Raw genomic sequence first — 18,933 nt, 5'->3', positions numbered from 1 at the left:
TCATAGTAATGATGATGTGATGATATTAATAATAACATTAATAACGATATTAATTATAATTTCTATTTCATGAAAATAAAGTTTTAAAAGTAAAGGATTTGTATTCTTCACATTCAGGACAATAATGTACAAACTTACCAACAATCTCTCCCATCTGTTTTTGAGTCCATGCATGTTCATTAAAAATAGATATATTCATTCTTATCCTACCCGGCAGTTCAGCTCAGTGAATTTGCCATTAGGACCATTTTCGCTAAATCTATATTTTTCCTTTACTAGCCCCAAATTTTAGAATCTTCTCGATAATATAGTATGAAGGAAGCTTTCAGTTTAACACATTAATTGAAGAAGTTGTTCATAAATTCTTATAAAGCAGAATGAGTTATATTCTAGTAAGCCCTAACTTTGAGTTTTTTGTCTTATCCTGATATACTCATTTTAATCTATCTTTTTAAAATTTTATCTCGGTGATCCATCGTATCTCGTACCTAGCGTGTGTTGGTGATATACACATCAAGGAAGCAAGTTGCTTTGATAAAAAAGGAACACGTACACACTCAAATCAGTGGCGGATCTAGAGGGGCGCACCGGGCGCCCCCCCCCCTCTTTATTTTTGGTCAAAACAAAAGAAATAAAAAGAAAAAAAGGGGTGCGTGCGCCCACCCCACCCCCTTTAATTAAAGGGAAGATAAACCCCAAGAGCAATGTGGATTGAGTGAAAGCAGCAACATTAGTAGAACACATCAGTGAAAGTTTGAAGAAAATCGGACAATCGATGCAAAAGTTATGAATTTTTAAAGTTTTGGTGTTGGAACCGCTGGATGAGGAGACTACTAGAGGTTATGACGTATAAGTGGACAACAATACAAAGAAAATATAAAGAAAATTCTACAAAAATCCATTTTTCATGAAAATTACAAATTCCATCAACTTGATATTGACATATGTTAAGGGTAGCAATTATTCCCCCTGCTTTCTGAAAGAGGTTGGTCCATTGCTCTTTCATGATTCTAGAAAAGTGAATTTTTGTTGAATTTCCTTTATATTTTCTTTGTATTGTTGTCCACTCAAACGTCATATCCTCTAGTAGTCTCCTCATCCAGCGGTTCCAACACCAAAACTTTAAAAATTCATAACTTTTGCATCGATTGTCCGATTTTCCTCAAACTTTCACTGATGTGTTCTACTAATGTTGCTGCTTTCACTCAATCCACATTGCTCTTGGGGTTTATCTTCCCTTTAAGTTGGCCTCACACATGCGGCTTTTTTTTTTCGATCGCAGTGCTTGCGATCTGTTGCGGTTGCCAGATCGCAATCATCGAGTCGCATAGTGTGAGCGCAAGGACCGCAAGGCTTGCGAAATTTCAGCCGGTCGTAAGGGTTCGCAGAGGCAACCGCAGACGATCGCAAGGTTTTGAACATGTTCAAAATTTGACAGCAGCCGCAAGGAGGTCGCAAGGCTTGCGGACGCCTCCAAGTCGCGAGAAGTCGCATGCGGTGGAGAACCGCGTGCGACTTCTCGAAACTGCAAGCAGTCGCAAGAAAAAACCGCATAGTGTGAGGCCACCTTTAATTTTGCAAAGGCGCCTCCCTATTACGGAATTCCTAGATCCGCCCCTGCATACATACAAACAATGAGCTTTCAATTCCTCTTTCTTCGCACCTTTTAACTGTCTTTTTCTGTTCTCAGGTTTCTGTTTCTCCTTTCATTCTAATTCCTTCCTTTCTTTCAATCCCTTGTTTTTTTTTTCTCTCTTTCTACTCGTGTTTTTTTTTTTGTCTGTCTTGTGGTTTGTTTGTTTGTGTAAGTATGTATGTGTTTCTTAGGCAAAACAATTTGCTTCCTTGGCAGAGACTCCAGCTCCCGCTTTCGACGGGAGATCTCCCGCCGAAAGCCCATTTTTACAAAATCTCCCGTTCTCCCGCTTGAGAATTAATTTCTCCCGCCCTGGCTCTGTGTCTCCCGTTTGAAATGATTTCTTACTTTTTGTCTTCGTTTGTTGAAAAATAAGCCTTAGATAGCACGAGAGAGCGTAACGAACCCTAATTATTAGAGCTTCCAGGGCCCAAACGGGCTCTACTGGACCCCGGCTGCAAGGAACTTCGCGCTCGTGATTATGCGCTTCGCGCACATCAAGTTGGAGTCTCCCGTTTGCTAGGGGTTTCGGGAGGGAGAATCTCCACATCAGAAGGTGCTTTGGGTTGGAGTCTCTGTCTTGGTTAGTTTGGGATGTGTATAGCTTAGTTCAGTAATGTAGCTTATTGTCTACGAGGAGACTGCAAAATACAAGCTTGGCTTTTCAGCACGTCTCCTCCATTTCCTGCAACTTAAATCTTAATTTGATATTATTGTAGACGATATAGTGTAATTTCACAGTATTTTTCGTCGTTACTACATTGTATTGATGCTGTGTTATTATGTGTATGATAGACTGGAACTCACTCCCATCAACAGTTTCCAACATCACCAGCAGCAACCCTACAATACATCCAGGAGCAAAGCAACTAGACCCCACACTTCTCTTTCCGCGCAATTTAACACCAGCGCACCCCCTGTCCAGTTGGCCCCTACCAGTGCCGTATATACGGCACTGGCCCCTACTAAGGGTTGTTGGACAGTACACACGAAAAAGTATGTAAATAATGTTTTGCATTGTTGGAAATGTAATAAAATGAAATGAATGAAAATGAGTAATGACAATACAAAGCAGATGTTTTTCAAATTTCCAACTCGTGAAATGATTGAGAACTTTAGTGTAAATACCTTTTTCCAATCAGCATTTTAGGCAGCTCCAAAACCAGAGGCCATAACTTGAAATTTAAAAATAAACGCACAAATGAATAGATTAATGAATGAATAAATAAATAAATAAATAAAAACTTCGATCCAAATAATATACATGTTTTTTTTTTCAGAATTATTTCTCCGTTCGACTATAGGAGGCTCCACGAAATGGAATTCCTCACCAGACATGGCAGTAGAACGTATGCTATCGTAGGCCCGGAGTACAATTTGGTTATAGGGCCTTCACTGATGGAACATCCTTTCCCGTTGAAGTGCATTCCTTATCAAAGAAATATTGATACCTGTTGCACGGAGGGACAAACTGTTTTACGTCTCTAGAAACATCAAAGTATAGAAATCCAAGTGCATAAATGATGAAAAGGAACAATCTGAGCACTTGAACAAGTGCCCCCGCAAGGGAGGTCAGCCCTTTCGAGAAGAGTACAGGCAGTAATACTGCGGATGTTAAAGGTAGGGTTCACAGTAAGGTTTACAGTCAGGTTTTTAGTGATAATATACATGTTTCAGGAAGAATCTGTGTTAATCGTTTATCATGATTGTGTATTTAGTAATGTTGATTCTCGTAGTAATAAGAAATTTATATTGGAAGCAAGGATTTCCATTACCAATCCAGATATTATAGCATTGGTGAAAATATACCCTAAGAACAGTTTGTATTCAATAGAAGAAAGTGAACTTCAGTTGCTGGGATACAGTCTGTTTTTACCTGTCAAGACTTAGTGTCAAAGAGGAGTTGCCATTTATTACAGAAAGTGTCTTCAATGTAAACAAGTTTTCTTTGATAAATCTGACTTTGAAGAAAGTGTCTGGTGTTCTGTGAAGGATAACAATGAAGAGTTACTGTTTGGCTGCATTTATAGAAGTCCAAATAGCCTCGAAGCTAATAATACAGCTTTGTTACAACTTTTTCAAGAAGTTGAGAATTCCCAGTATACAAGAATTTGATTATTGTGGGTGATTTTAACCTGCCAAATATTGATTGGGAGATCCCTGCTGTACAGGGAACAGATGCAAATGACTTTGCAAATGCATTTGTTCAAGTTATTCAGGATTTATTTTTGATGCAGTTAGTAAATGAGCCTACCAGACTGAGAGATGGGCAGAGGTCAAACATCTTGGATCCTGTTTTAACTAACCAAGAAGATATGGTAGAATCCTTACATACATCTTCCCCAGTAGGCAAGAGTGACCATTTAGTTCTTGAATTTGAACTCTATTTGCCAGGTTGCTATTCTACTGAGAAACCTGAACGTTATGCATTTTTAGAGGAGACTGGGTATGAGGAAATATATGTGTGACAATGACTTTTTTGATGTGTTGGATACAGAAGGAGATATTAACACTGCAAATTATGTTTTTGTGAATGTAATTGGAATGCTTACTGACAAGTTTGTACCTAAAGTCAAACCAAGAGTGAAGGAGAAACCTCTATGGTTGAATAGTTCTGTTAAGCAAGCAATTGTCAAAAAACATAAAGCTTGGAATTGTTATCAAAGACAAGAAGTCAGAAAGACAGAGAAAGCTAGAAATGAAGTAACTAGAGTGGTATCTGGAGCAAAAAGGGATTTTGAATGCAAACTGATATCTGAATTGAGTTGTAACCCCAAGAGTTTTTTGGAGGCATGTGCAAAGCAAAACCAAGTTCAAACCCTATTTAAGCATTTTGGAGAAACCAGATGGAGGTATAGCAGTAAATGATGCAGAAAAGGCAGAAACACTGAACAACTTTCTTGCCTCTGTTTTTACACAAGAAGACTTATCAAATGTTCCAGTTCTGGATCCCAGGATTCATGATGTACAATAAGATACAGTCGTTTTTACAGAACAAGTCGTGAAAGATGTTGTATTGAAACTGGACCAAACAAAATCCCCCGGTCCAGATAATGTGCAGAATCGTATTTTGAAAGAAATTGTAGATTGCGTCTCGAAACCACTTGCAGATTTATTTACTATGTCAATGTCAAAAGGTGAACTTCCAAAGGCATGGAAGAATGCTAATGTTTCTCCAATTTACAAGCAAGGAGATAAAAAGAAACCAAATAATAATCGGCCGGTGAGTTTGACTAGTAATATTTGCAAGTTAATGGAAATCATTGTCAGAGACAAAATTGTACAACATATGGACTCAAATCTGTTATTTACAGAGGAGCAATACGGTTTTAGGAAAGAAGAAGCTGTGGGGCACAGTTATTATCTGTGTCAGAAACATGGACAAAAGTACTAGACAATGGTGGAAACGTTGATTGTATATACTTGGATTATAGTAAGGCGTTTGACAGTGTACCTCACGAACGGCTGATTAGGAAAGTAGAAGCGTACGGGATCACTGGGAATCTTTTGAAGTGGATTAAGTCTTTTTTTAAGTGAAAGATTACAACGAGTGGTGGTCAATTGTGTTTCATCTTCACAAACTGCGGTATCTAGTGGAGTCCTACAAGGTAGTGTTCTGGGGCCGATTTTGTTTCTGTTGTACGTAAACGACCTTCCTGATGTGTTATTAAGTGGCAAATGTGAAGTTAAGCTTTTTGCTGATGATACCAAGTTGTATTCACAGATATATGACAATGATAATGTACTGAATCTGCAAGCTGATCTAACCAGAGTGATGGAATGGTCAAAAAAAGTGGCAGCTTTCTTTTAACCAGGAAAAGTGTAAAGTTATTCATTATGGAAGGAATAACCCATGTGTTGTGGATGAATCAAACCCGCCCATCCCAGTACACGTATACACGTACACTCAGGCCTTTGAGTTATGAAGCAAGATTTAAACAAGGTGAAATTGCCTTCACTGGCATATAGACGGCATAGAGCTGATTTGATTCAGATTTTTAAGATTGTGAATGGGATTGATGATATGAAGTCTTCAGAGTTTTTTGAGTTCTCAGTTGGAGGAAGGACGTGTGGTCATAAATTTAGGATACTGAAGAAACATGTGAAGTCTAAAGTGAGACAGTGCTCTTTCTCTCAAAGAGTTATTAGTGAGTGGAATAAGTTGCCATCATTTGTAGTTGACAGCCCATCCGTGAATAGTTTCAAGTCTAACCTAGAGAGGTTCTGGAGTCAAGACAAGAACAAATACAACCCCGATGGGATATTTTTTTTTTGTCCATGTGATACTGCACAGCGCCTAACAAAAAGTTATTAATGTCATCTAATGACGACACCGAGGGGCAAATAAGTTAAAGGGATGGTATAGTATTGGTGGAGATGAGAATTGGGCTTTTAACTTTTTGCGAGATACCAAAAAACGCTTATGATATAGTACAGAATATACCATTTTAAGAGGAATTCAAAGTTTATTTGATGAAAATCGGGTTTGGAATGACTGAAACATCTAAAAACAAAGTAAAACAACGCGATCGTAATAAAGTGTGGGTCCCACACTTTATTAGAATTGCTCTTTTTTGGATATCTCAGCCATTTCAAAACCAATTTTCATCAAATAGACGTTGAATTCCTCATAGAATAATATGCTCTTTCATATTTCATAAGAGGTTCTCATTATCTCTCTCTCTCTCTCTCAAAAAAAAAAACACGTTAGAAACCTGAAATTAGGTCTGAACCAGAACTGTACGATCCCTTTAAGTCTAACTTTACGTCCACATCCAAGGTATGTAAGGTATGTATGATTAGAAACCAAGACAACGTTAATCTTTCAGATATAAAAACTAACGCTAATGAAGATGGTAATTATGACAACAATGACAATCAATAACAATGACATGCAAATGATGACGTCAGGTGATGTAAAACAACCATAAAATTGAATACAATAATTATGTAGTTTGAGCAAGACCATTCACGGAGCTGCACTGCAGCTCCGCTGCGGCGTGTTAAAGGGAAGATAAACCCCAAGAGCAATGTGGATTGAGTGAAAGCAGCAACATTAGTAGAACACATCAGTGAAAGTTTGAAGAAAATCGGACAATCGATGCAAAAGTTATGAATTTTTAAAGTTTTGGTGTTGGAACCGCTGGATGAGGAGACTACTAGAGGTTATGACGTATAAGTGGACAACAATACAAAGAAAATATAAAGAAAATTCTACAAAAATCCATTTTTCATGAAAATTACAAATTCCATCAACTTGATATTGACATATGTTAAGGGTAGCAATTATTCCCCCTGCTTTCTGAAAGAGGTTGGTCCATTGCTCTTTCATGATTCTAGAAAAGTGAATTTTTGTTGAATTTCCTTTATATTTTCTTTGTATTGTTGTCCACTCAAACGTCATATCCTCTAGTAGTCTCCTCATCCAGCGGTTCCAACACCAAAACTTTAAAAATTCATAACTTTTGCATCGATTGTCCGATTTTCCTCAAACTTTCACTGATGTGTTCTACTAATGTTGCTGCTTTCACTCAATCCACATTGCTCTTGGGGTTTATCTTCCCTTTAAGACCCTGTAATTTTCCATGGGAAAATAGTAGGGCCAGCACACACAGACACACACACACACACAAACACACACATTAGTAGTTCCAAGTTTGACTCGATATGATCAGTATTATCATGAGTATAATGCGGTAATCCTATGCGATGTGTAAAGTGGTTTATTTTTGTTTCCATGGAGGTTTCTTCCGCCCCCAACTGTATACTGGGTGGATCCTATCGAGAGACGCACCTGCGTACTAGTATCTTGTTCACAAAGTTCGTATTGCACACATGGCTTTTAATACTGCTATCCTGATTGTCAAAGGAGAGTAGTTATTGGCTTAGCAAGGGAACTCACCGGACGGTGTAGCCAATCAGATGATCTGATAAATATTGTACAAGCACGGGTACTAGTAGTTGCGTACTTCGGTTAGCTCATCCGTTCGTAGACTTTGTGAGTGTAGGTTGAATGCTCTGGCTGTGTGTACGGAGGATATAGCCCCATTCCACCACCACACGACTTCTCGCCAGGGCTTGCCTCAGCCTCACGTATCACCATGATAGTAGGCGTTGCGCGTGTCTAGTCTATCTGTGTGTCTTGTGGTTGGAACGTTCAATTCTCCTCGAGTGTGTGTGCAATTTGTGTGACTGCTAGCTGCTTACGGCCGACGGTCAACGGCGGAAGACAAAACACCTTTCCGCGAAGCGAGTTGTTTTCATGGAAATTGCAGCAAACTTTGTGAATGGCATTTAACAGTTAGAACTATACACCCAGCGTGACATGAATGAATAGTAACACATTCTGCTGCTTGTTGAAAGAAGACCTGAGAAGTGCTGTTCTTCGCGAGGAAAGTAAGTATTTGCGGATGTTATCTGGTTTGCACAAGCTGGTTAATTTACTAATGTAGAAATGAATGCTGTTTAGTGTTATGATTTAGAGCCTTGTCAACAGTCCAGGTAAGCTTTTTGTTCATCATATTCATGGGATGTTCATGTAAACGTTAGGTGGCCTAGGCTAGTAGAGTCTAACCGTTACACTGGTCACTGCACTGTCTAGATTCTACATTATTGAATTCCTAACTTTTTTTTTCATAAACTTATTTAGGAAGAAACATAGGAAGATATTCAAATGAGGATGAGATATGCAAATTTCCGACTTTGGAAAAAGTTGGTATTCTATAAATGTTAGAATGCACTTTGGAAAGAATTTTAGGAAGATATAGGAAAGCCCCATCCCACCCCTGTCCTAAGTACGTAGGTTGTTGTTATTGTAACTTAACAGATCTAGCAAGCTATTAAACATTGTGATACTTAACGAGGTGCTTGTTATTCAATGTGTGCAATATGTAAATTTACTTTATTGTGTAATATGGGCATGAGAAAGGTAACTACACGCAGCCGCTGTCGCAAAGCGACAGCGGCTGCACCTCTACTCCTTCGCAGACGTTGTTATTTTCAGCGGTGGGTGTACGTTTCCTTCATGAATATCTTTATTTATCGTGGGAAACTAAAATATAAGGAATATAAAGGTGTTTTGTCTTCCGCCGTTTGTCTTCCGCCCCGTAATCTATGATAATCATTCAATAATCGGTATGCATATTTTTTTTTGAATTTCTTCAAAAACCCAACGAAATCCGTCCTTAAAATCAGGTCTGTAAGCGTCCGTATTGCTTCACTCCTCATCTTCTGCGTGTTATTGAATAGCAGTCACTCTCCTATACTACAACATAGCTAGTCGGAGCGGAAGTGGATGAGCTAGTCGGAGCGGAAGTGACGTCAAATCATGAGAGCAGCACGCGCGGAAATACATATACGTAGAAGACGACAAGCTTTACGTAACACAAGAAACGCACGGGCGTTCGTAAAATGCTACCTCGGTACCTCGGGTTGAGCGTTCGTGGTAGTTCGTTGATTTTGTGAATCATCGTACAATCTACTCCGAAAAATTCAACAATAAGGTTTGGATACCAACAAAACACCAAATTTAACTCAACCATCAGCAAAATACGATATAGGTGGGTGGTATTACTGTTAAAATCAAACAAAATAAAAGACATTTTTGTGGTCTTGCCGTCAAAAGCGATGGTCGTTTACAACGTTTAAACACTAGTACATGTCAGACCGCTGTTTGCACAGCGGTCTGGTCAGGCTAGAGAAAGGGGACATGATGCACACACTTGTATTTAACCCTACGTCATAATAGAATCTAATAGGGCCTATGCGATTGTCATTGCATTGGTTGGTTCTTGTAACGTTACAGCATTTCGTATTGGCTTAAGAAAGGATGTGGGCGGGGACACGGATGGCTTATTAATATCAAATTTGCATTACAAAGTTCCAAGGAAGAAATTTCTGAATAGGAATTCTGTCTTTCCTAGGCACTTCCTAACTTTCTGACTTAGCGTTACAAGTGTGGGAAGATTTTCAGAATGCACCCTTTCTAGGTGCCTACTCTCTTTAGACAGAAAAATCTATCTGTCCAGAGGAGTTTTTTTTTATTTTTTTTTTTGTAAACAAACTTTTATGGCTATAGATCTAGATCTAGTATCCTCTGTAAGGGGATTCTGTGAAGCCAGATGCTAGATGTGGTCTCTGCAGAAGATATCCAGGATGACAAGAGACAGATTGTTCTTTTGCATGTGCAGTCAACTACTCTGTATATTGACTGTAAAATGGTCAGTGGGTGCTCCTTGTAGAGTCTACACAGTCGGGCTGGTCACAGTAACGTATGACCGTGATGATTCTAGATCTAGGCCTAGTTCTTCTAGACATGAAATTCTTGAAAAGATTTGAGACCAATACCCTAATAGAAGTCTACCAAAGTCCTCCAAAACATGACACAACCAAGACAACCTCCGAAAATTGTGCTGTGTTTACCTCAAGTCGGATGATTGGGACTGTACAATATATTAGATTTAAACGGTCACAGCATGCAGCACAAAGCACAAGTCTGGGGTCAGTCTGGCGGAAGTCTAATGATCTATGGTACAATGTGCGAAGGTTGTTCTAAACTTATGCTAGATGAGGGGACTCTATTTATCATGAACGGGGCGCACACTTCCAGAGACCTGCACTGTTTGTGGCGGGGTGTGCACAACATTGTACATTTGTATGTGTTCTCGTAGATGGAAAAATCTGTCTTTCTGGAGGAGTTTTATTAAAAATATTTGACTTTTATGGTTTATCCCCAGAGACAGGCAGAAGCCTGTGATATATGGTTGGATCTACTACTCATCGACTGCTTTCTGATTAAATACCTTGTATCTTAGAAAGTATTCCTCAGTTTTTACCTTAATGTCCTTTCACTATGGCAGAAAATACCCATGGAAATACAGGTGACATTTTTTTTTACTTTGCGCTGGTGCAAACCCATCATTTTAACGACCTGTGTATAAACTTTTAATGTTTATTTTCTTTGATTCTTCTTCCTCATGTTTCCCCAGGTTATCAACAGTACCTGTACCCTCCTCATTTCTCTTGATTTCAAATGTTCAAACATTCCAGCATGTTGTGCCCTGTCCCATGCGTAATTTTGAATGCAAGAAAGCCATTGCGTGAAGGTGGTCAATCTAAAAGTAGGTCGTCGATGAGTAGTAGACTTTAATACTATGTCATGTACATCGCTGTTGGGGATGCTTAAAGGACAAGTTCACCTTCATAAACATGTGGGTTGAGTGAATGCAGCAATATTAGTGGAACACATCAATGAGAGTTTGAGGAAAATCGGACATTCCGTTCAAATGTTATGCATTTTTGAAGTTTCTGCTTAGGCATGGCTGGATGAGAAGACTACTATAGCTTGTGATGTCATATGAGTACAACTATATAAAGAAAGTATAAAGAAAATTCAAGATATTCTCACTTTTCTCACATAATAAAAGAACACTCGACTTCTCTCTTTCAGAAGTCAGGGGGAATAATATTACCCCTAACATAAGTCAGTAACAAGTCATTAAATTTTGCACTTTATTCAAAAAGTCAAGTTTTGTGAAATTATCTTATTATTTTCCTTATATTGTTGTACGCATGTGACATCATACACTGTAGTAGTCTTCTCCCCCAGCAGTGATTGCACAGATATTTTAAAAATTCATAACTTTTGAACAGATTGTTGGATTTTCCCCAAACTTTCACTGATGTGTTCTACTAACATTGTTGCCTTCACTCAATCCACATGTGTATGAAGGTGGACTTGTCCTTTAATCGCTCTCTCTATGGACAAAACCTGGGTGAGGTACCTCAGCCTTGTTTATACTGAATTCATTGTCTTAGATCAGCAAATCTAAGCTTAGATAGTGAAATTAAGATCTCATAAATACAATGTGCTCACCAGCTGTTTGAATATCAAAGATTTGGGTGGAATTTTCATTGAAAAAGACACAGCTACTACATTGCACCAGCTCATCGACACACTAATTACACAATAACAGTAAACACACAGTGATAAGCAAAGAATATAGAAGTGCACGCCGTGCATGTGCTTCTACATTTGTAGATCATTTCCTATGCTCTTGATGACAACTTATCGTTGGCAAATCGGTTTCCATGCTGGGGCATTCCCCTTACAGTATCGTTTATACTACAGCCTTTATGGTCTGTATAATGTAGGAGGGGATTCTGTGAAGCCAGACTAGTCTCTGCAGGACAATATCCGAGACAATTAATACAGACTGATCTTTTTGTCTAGTGCGCAAAAGAAACTGCCATCTCTCTGGAGGAGAAATGCCCGCCCACTGGTTTCCATAGAAACATGTGCCGACCTCATGCTAGACGAACAGGGGACTGAAATGCTTGTTTTCATCTGGCATGTCCTCTGAAGGTCCTCCTGATGTCCTACAAGACAGGGCAGGGGACTGTTGACTATACACAGCCTTGTCGCTGTACAGAAGTCATGACAGGGCTGTACCAGTCGAGATCCGAAAGATCACCCTATTCCGACTAACAGTATGAATTTTGAATTCATCACATCATGTTTGTTACTCAGACCTATATATTTACTATCTTGATGAATTTAACTTTCATGGGTGATTTCAATATTGACCTACACAATATACAACTTACCCAAAAGGAAGATTTGGATAGCGTATGCACACTGAACTTACACTTCTCTGCACGGTGTAGATCACATTTCTTTGCACTGTTGTCACTCATTTCTCAGTTCAAAGAGATTCCGATTCATCAAATTCTTTTTTTTTAAATAAATGTTTCTTGTAAAGCTGTAAAGTAAACACAAAGTAACACTACAAACAACTTGAATACTAAAGAAATAATAAAATATGTTACTACTAATACCACATGCTATATCATATCAGTCACACGCACGCACACACACACACACACACGCACACGCACACACACACACACACACACACACACACACACACATGCAGTTGAACCTCTATTATCCGGCCTCCCTTTATCCGGATCTCTCTATTATCCGGACGCAATCTCGCCGTGATTTTTTTAATCTTTTTTTTATAATTACGGGAGGAAAGGGGGATTCCCAACGGATACATTTCTTAATAATTATTTAGGTAAATCATCCCAAGAATTTATAAAAGAAAATGATTTCATTCTTGCAAACACGAACCTCTATTTTGGGGTCTGTTACTGTGTGTAACAATGAAAAGGTTGCAGTATACACATTACTACATGTGGTACTACAATGGGGTACATCAGCACATGTGTAGACTCTACATGTATAAAGCATTGAGTCTCCCGTATCCGGCCAAATCCCTTATTCGGACGAGCCCCGGTCCCGACTTGGCGGATACGAGAGGTTCAACTGTACACACAAATTCCCTATCTTGCAAGGTTATTACCCTAAATACACAGAGCATTGGCTTTTGGCCTGACGCACCCCAGATTTGTCAGGCACGCCGATACGGTACAATGAACTCGCCAAAAGCATATGACCTTGAAGCCTCATTTGCATAAAGTAGACAGCTTGTGTACGCAAAACCGCTGGGGAAGTGTTGCAGGACAATCGCAGTATCTCACCTCAGAAGCCATCAAACGATTAAATCTATACAGCAAATTGAAGAAACTGTTCTCTAACTCGCAATGTTAGTTATTTTGGGTTTTATTGAGGATAAACCCGTGAAAATAATGTCGAAACTTAGCTTCCAAAACAGAAAATTTGGTCTCAAAACAAATGTTATTTTTTCACATTTTCCTTCATTGCCCAAAAAATGAAACTTTCATATGTATGACTTATGGTAGTATATCCATACTGTGTTCCAAATATCTTTTCTGTATCATTTGGTGCACGGATATGTCCAGAAAAAAATCTAGATTACTGTCACTTGTGACCCACGTAAAATCCATAGCGTAAGCAGTACGCAGTCCTATGTATTGGTTTTCGTGCTGCATGAAACAGTTGAAGCACATTGCAGGGTTCCTGTCTCGCCCACTCACCACCCTGTGGACCGAAAACTGAACCCTGTCACATTGCCCCAAACCTGACACCGCTGATTGGCTAAGCATGCACTGACCAGTAGAGAACGCATGCGCAGGAGGATGATCTAGTTGTGCATGTCCAGTATTTTCTCTTAAATTGGGTTGTCTTTTTTATCTTATTTTCACCTAACAACTAATTGCGCAAACACGAAACTTCGAAGGTAGTGAATCTGGTGTATGCAGACTAGCAATATGTTAATCAAATGCATATTCATGCAGGGGCAGACTACAGTATGCGCCAGAAAAAATCGTAACCCTTTCCCACAGTCGACTCAAGCAGAAAAACACACATATCTCGAAAGATACATCAGCATTTTTGCCCAAATATCATATGAAGGATGATATATCCATATGTGAAGTGTCAAGGGATTTGGTGCTAAAATAAGGGAGATACGAGAAGGTGAACTTTCAAGATTTTTTTGTCCTTCCCTCTGCACAGTGTTTCGATAACCATTACAAATTCAAAAGCTTTGGCCTCTTTATCAGTGAGTTAATTGCACCATATTGCACCATAACAACAACAAAACTTGCCCCAGAAGGGCACATTTCTTGATATTTAGCACTTTTTCAGCAATGCTTATTCTTAACACTGGACTTAAGTCCTGTTTGCTTGGGAAACATGTTGCCAATTTTGCAATCCTGATGGCGATATTTGAGATATTTGATGGGTTTTTAATAGGAGGTGACTATAAAGGGACTTTCCTGTGGTGAATGACAATGCCAGTGTGTGAAATGATGTGATTTCTGTGTGTTGTCACAATAGAAACTTACTGGCTTGTGATGTAGTAATAGGCAGTCAGATTCTGGCAGGCTGTCAGATTTTGGATGGCTTGGTACTCTGGACAGAAAAATCTGTTAGGAGTTGATATTTTTTTTCCCTTAACATTTGTTTACTTTAATGGCTCTCCTCCAGGGCAGAGCCTGGCCTGGAATTTCATGAAGCCAGATGTGGTCTCCATGGACATGGAATGTATGTGTATGGTTTCCATGACGATTATGACTTATTTCTCGGTCAATACTACATTGTATGTAAACTTTGTGGCCTACTTCATACTAGTGTAGTAGTACATTTGTAGTATAGGAGATCTTGTAGTAGTCTTGTGGGTTATTAACTACACTTGTGTACTTTGCACTGTCTAGACAAGCTACATGTAGTAAGGCTTAGTCAGTTCTGCAAGTTTTGAATTTCTGTATTTTCAGCATCCCTATACATTTGATATCGTTAGAAAGGCCATTAAATGAGAAAAACAGTGGTAAAAATCAGCCCAATATATTGAAAATTGGCAAAGTTACATGCAGTTTTTGCTTTCCCAATCTGCTATGTACAGCATTAGTGTGTGTGTGTGTTTTTTTTTACATATCTGCAATTCTCCCTCTACCGTTCAAAATTATATGCTGAAAATCATATTTGTTACAGATTTCAAAATGCATGCCTTAAAGGGTGTGTACAGTTCTGATTGAGGTGAGGATTTAGCTTATAACGTTTTGTGGGATATTCAGAAACCACTCTATGAGATGTCAAAGAGCATGCAATTCTAAGGGGTATCAAAAGTTTATTTGATGAAAATCGGTTTTGAAATGGATGAGATATCCAAAAACAAGGTGAAACAAAGAGATCCAAATAAAAGGCATGGCCTGTCACCTTTTATTATTATCACATTTTTTGGATATCTCACCCATTTGAAAACCAATTTTCATCAAATAAACATTGAATCCTTTCTTAAAATTACATGCTCTTTCATATTTCATAAGAGGTTTCTCATTATCTCACTTAGGAATTTTCAGAACATGAATCCCCACCTCAACCAGTACTGTGCAGTCATTTCAAATCCCTTATTAGTACATACTCCATGAAAATGCACTATGAATTTTTATGATTTAACATTGATTTTACATCCTCCAAGAAATGGAACCTTGCTAGTGTGTTTGCATCACTACTGTAAAAGTGAATATTTTCGTGTGAGTAATTTTTCAGCCAGATAAGATAAATTTCATGTTTTTTGAAGTCCATGGAATCAAGATTTGAACTACTCGAACATCCAGCAAGCAACAATATTTGTTTGCTTATTAAATATCTTTGCGCTGGTTTCTGGTTGCATGAAATGTGCAAAAATTTCAACACCGCAAACATTTCCACTTTCACAGTACATGTTTGCACAACATTGGCATCGTGACCTAGTATGATACAATGTACATTTGTATGAGGACTTGCAAATTTGTGGACGTAGGGGTGCATGCAAACGCTGTCCTAAAGTGTACCATAACATACCTGTACCAAAGTAGTGCTCGAACGCTCCCAAAGTGTGCTAATATGGAATATTGAGCTCAAAGTGGACCACTTCCCGATGTGCTTCAAAAGTGTACCGTAATGCCTAGAAATACAGAGAAGTAGATAAAATGTAAATTTCCCAGTTTGACTGTTGCTGACTATTCTGGTATAGGCATGCTGCATGTACATTCATGACAGACGGCAACAGAAACAAAATTTTGTAAGATTTACAAACAGTTGACTTTTTGATGGGATTAGATGCTGGTTTCTACAGAGGGCTGTGGTTTTTTTTTTTTGTTCAGAAAGGTAACCATTTCCAAGTATTAGGTTTATCGAACGAGTTCCGCGTGTGGAAATAAAGTGATTTCAGATGGTTTTAAGTCAACAGAATTTGATACAAGGATGTGGATTATTTTTGCTGGTGGTGAGGATGTCCAAGGTTTTTTTTTTTATATAGCTCTCTTAATACTGGCATTGCATCATATCTTCCCAAAATATCAATTGTAATATTTTGCAATTAGAAAAAAAAATTGTTGTCAGTATCATCAGTATACAATAATTCATTTTGTTGTTTGGGGCATGTTGACAACAACCCTCATGAGTGATAAGTTAATAGATCTCATTCCCCAAATATGGGGAATGGGGAGTTCTGCAAGACTGATTTGAAGAAACCATTAAATATACATTGTATCTTCTACATATCTACATTTGTATAAGATCCTTCAGATTGGCTGAAGTTTTACTTACACTTGGTATTCAGTGTTAAAGCATATAGTTGAATAAAGAAAAATATACTCAGCCCCAACAATTGTAAGAGTTGGGGATAGACCAAGAAGAGAGCTGGCATGCAGATGAAAGTGAGGGAGCATGGGGGTTGAGCAGCAATCAATGTCCTCACAGATAATTTCCCCAAATTCAGTTTGGTTCTCACCTATTGATTATGTTTGCTTGCAAATTATCAGTATCCAATGATAATTGAGATTAAGCGGATTTACGTCATTTGCAAACTTGCCTCCAAAATGGTTTGCTTTTCTTGAAATACATAGGTAACAAACAACCTTTGAAAGTTTGACTGATTACTTGCTTTTAACCTGCAAATTGGTGATTAAAAGTCTCTGGACTCCTCTACACGATAGCTTAATCAATTCAGCATATATGGGCAGTCGATTGTTTATTCCTATCTCCATTGATTGCAATTGTTTGAAAGTCCACTTTCCAATTGATTTTAGAGACCTGCCGTCATTGTGACAGGGTATGGCGTTGACCGAGAATAAAGTCTCCACTGGAGCGTGTTGTTTTGGTCGCTTGGTCGATGTTAAATATAGTTCTCAGGCGAATTTGTCAATTCATTTTAACTGCTCATTTCTGTGTGCTGAGGGTCACCCTGCACATTCTTGTGTAAATTTCCCATTTGATAGACATGACATGATTTCCTAGATGTAATTTACCTGTACCTTATAATTTGATACTTCTTATTTTCCTTTCCTTTGAATCTTCTTGTGCTTTATATACACCTTTACCTTCTAATCTGACAAGAATTCACACTTCTTTTCCTTTTAGGAATAATTTTAAAACCCTTTCAGTTAGCATAGAATTAGAAAAATTTTGGAATTTGGAATATCGGAAATTGTAATAATTTCAATGCGCAATTCTGATTTGCCAATGTTATGTAATTGTTCATCAAGAAACCACGCTTTTTTCTTCAAAAAAGAATGAAGCACAGAAGGAATAACAGATAGTGTGTATCACATGCCTTTTGTCTAGACTGGTGGCTGTCATATTTACATGTAGCAAGTCTTCATTTTTTATTTGTTTTTGCGAATAAGGAGTGAATAGAGTTGATATTTTTTCCTGTGTTGTCAAATTTGTGAATAGCATGTGACTTGCAAATTTGAAAAAGAAAAACAAAAAACGACAAAATGTATAGCGTATGTTAATGTTACTGATTGCTCTTTGAAAGTTGATGTCTATACATATATTATATTTTGTCTTTCGCCCAATGGCTATTCAATAAATCAAAGGTTTCTACTTTTAGTTTTTCTAGTTGGTCTTGTTGGTAATGATGTAGGCCTACAACTCAAGATGTAAAGTTGTGTTAGTATATACTGGTAGTTCACATTTTCATGCATACATGTAGTTTTGAATGGCGGGGGGGGGGGGGGGGGGGGAAAGAAAATCCAATTTTGACTCCTGTGTATAAGGGTTGTATCCGCAAAGCATTGTACTGTACATCCGTACATTGATGTCCGTTTAGTACCAGTTAGGCCTGTAGTATGGCAAGTGTCTTTCATATTGCGGTACACTGTCCATTATGGTCATTATAGTGTGATTGTCCAATACACATTATGAACATGAGTTCCAGTATTGGAAATAGCTTGTAAGTTGTACAATGTACGTTGTACAAAGTGAGCAGGGATATTTTCTGCAACCATCATGTGAAATGTTGAATTTGCTTCTTGCTTTGCTGAATTTAGTCAATTGCATTTGACACTGTGGTGAACATTTAACAAATGCATGCTACATCACAGGAGTGAATGATTTTAACTATCTTTTCACACAAATACCAAATATTGGCTTTATGCTAGGTTTGAGGGGCATACCAGGGTACAGTATACAATGTATAATATTTGACATGACATGCATTCAACAACTCATTGCATCATATGTGACCCAGTCTTGGCATGTGATACAGTGGTGTATATATAGGTGCTGGTATGTACAATGTAGATGCTGATAGTGAACTTTCAAATTGTGCATGCTATTTTCCTTTGAATTTTACAACCATAGAACTTCATTAGACAGCCTAAGGAAAAGGAAGGCACTGCAAAAATGGTTCATCTTCGCTCTCCGGGGATGCTGGTACAAAATTACAGTATATGGTGCCTAATGTGGATTACTCTGGCTACCGTAATGTTTTTCACTGAAGTTTAAAAGCATCATCAAGTCTCTTGGTATTTCTGCATATTTGGATGCTTTACGCCTTTTGCAGTTAAATATGATGGCTTGCTGTGTTGTGGAGCTGCAC

At 38.3% G+C, this 18,933-nt stretch overlaps 1 protein-coding gene across 4 annotated transcripts in view; it reads left to right on the top strand.

Annotated features, from left to right (window-relative positions):
• The first annotated feature begins 7,852 nt into the window (after window positions 1-7,852).
• The window catches only part of LOC140237771 (signal transducer and activator of transcription 5A-like), a 74,624-nt gene continuing 63,543 nt past the window's right edge, over window positions 7,853-18,933 (top strand). For all 4 annotated transcript variants that reach the window (XM_072317703.1, XM_072317705.1, XM_072317704.1 and 1 more), the window contains exon 1: window positions 7,853-8,032. The gene's annotated coding sequence lies outside the window, so the exon portion shown is untranslated. The remainder of the gene's footprint in view (window positions 8,033-18,933) is intronic.

Source organism: Diadema setosum, chromosome 14, assembly GCF_964275005.1.
Source record: "Diadema setosum chromosome 14, eeDiaSeto1, whole genome shotgun sequence".
Classification (NCBI taxonomy): Eukaryota; Metazoa; Echinodermata; class Echinoidea; order Diadematoida; family Diadematidae; genus Diadema; species Diadema setosum.
The sequence above is the reverse complement of the archived record's forward strand: the minus strand, read 5'-3'. Positions and strand labels throughout refer to the sequence as shown.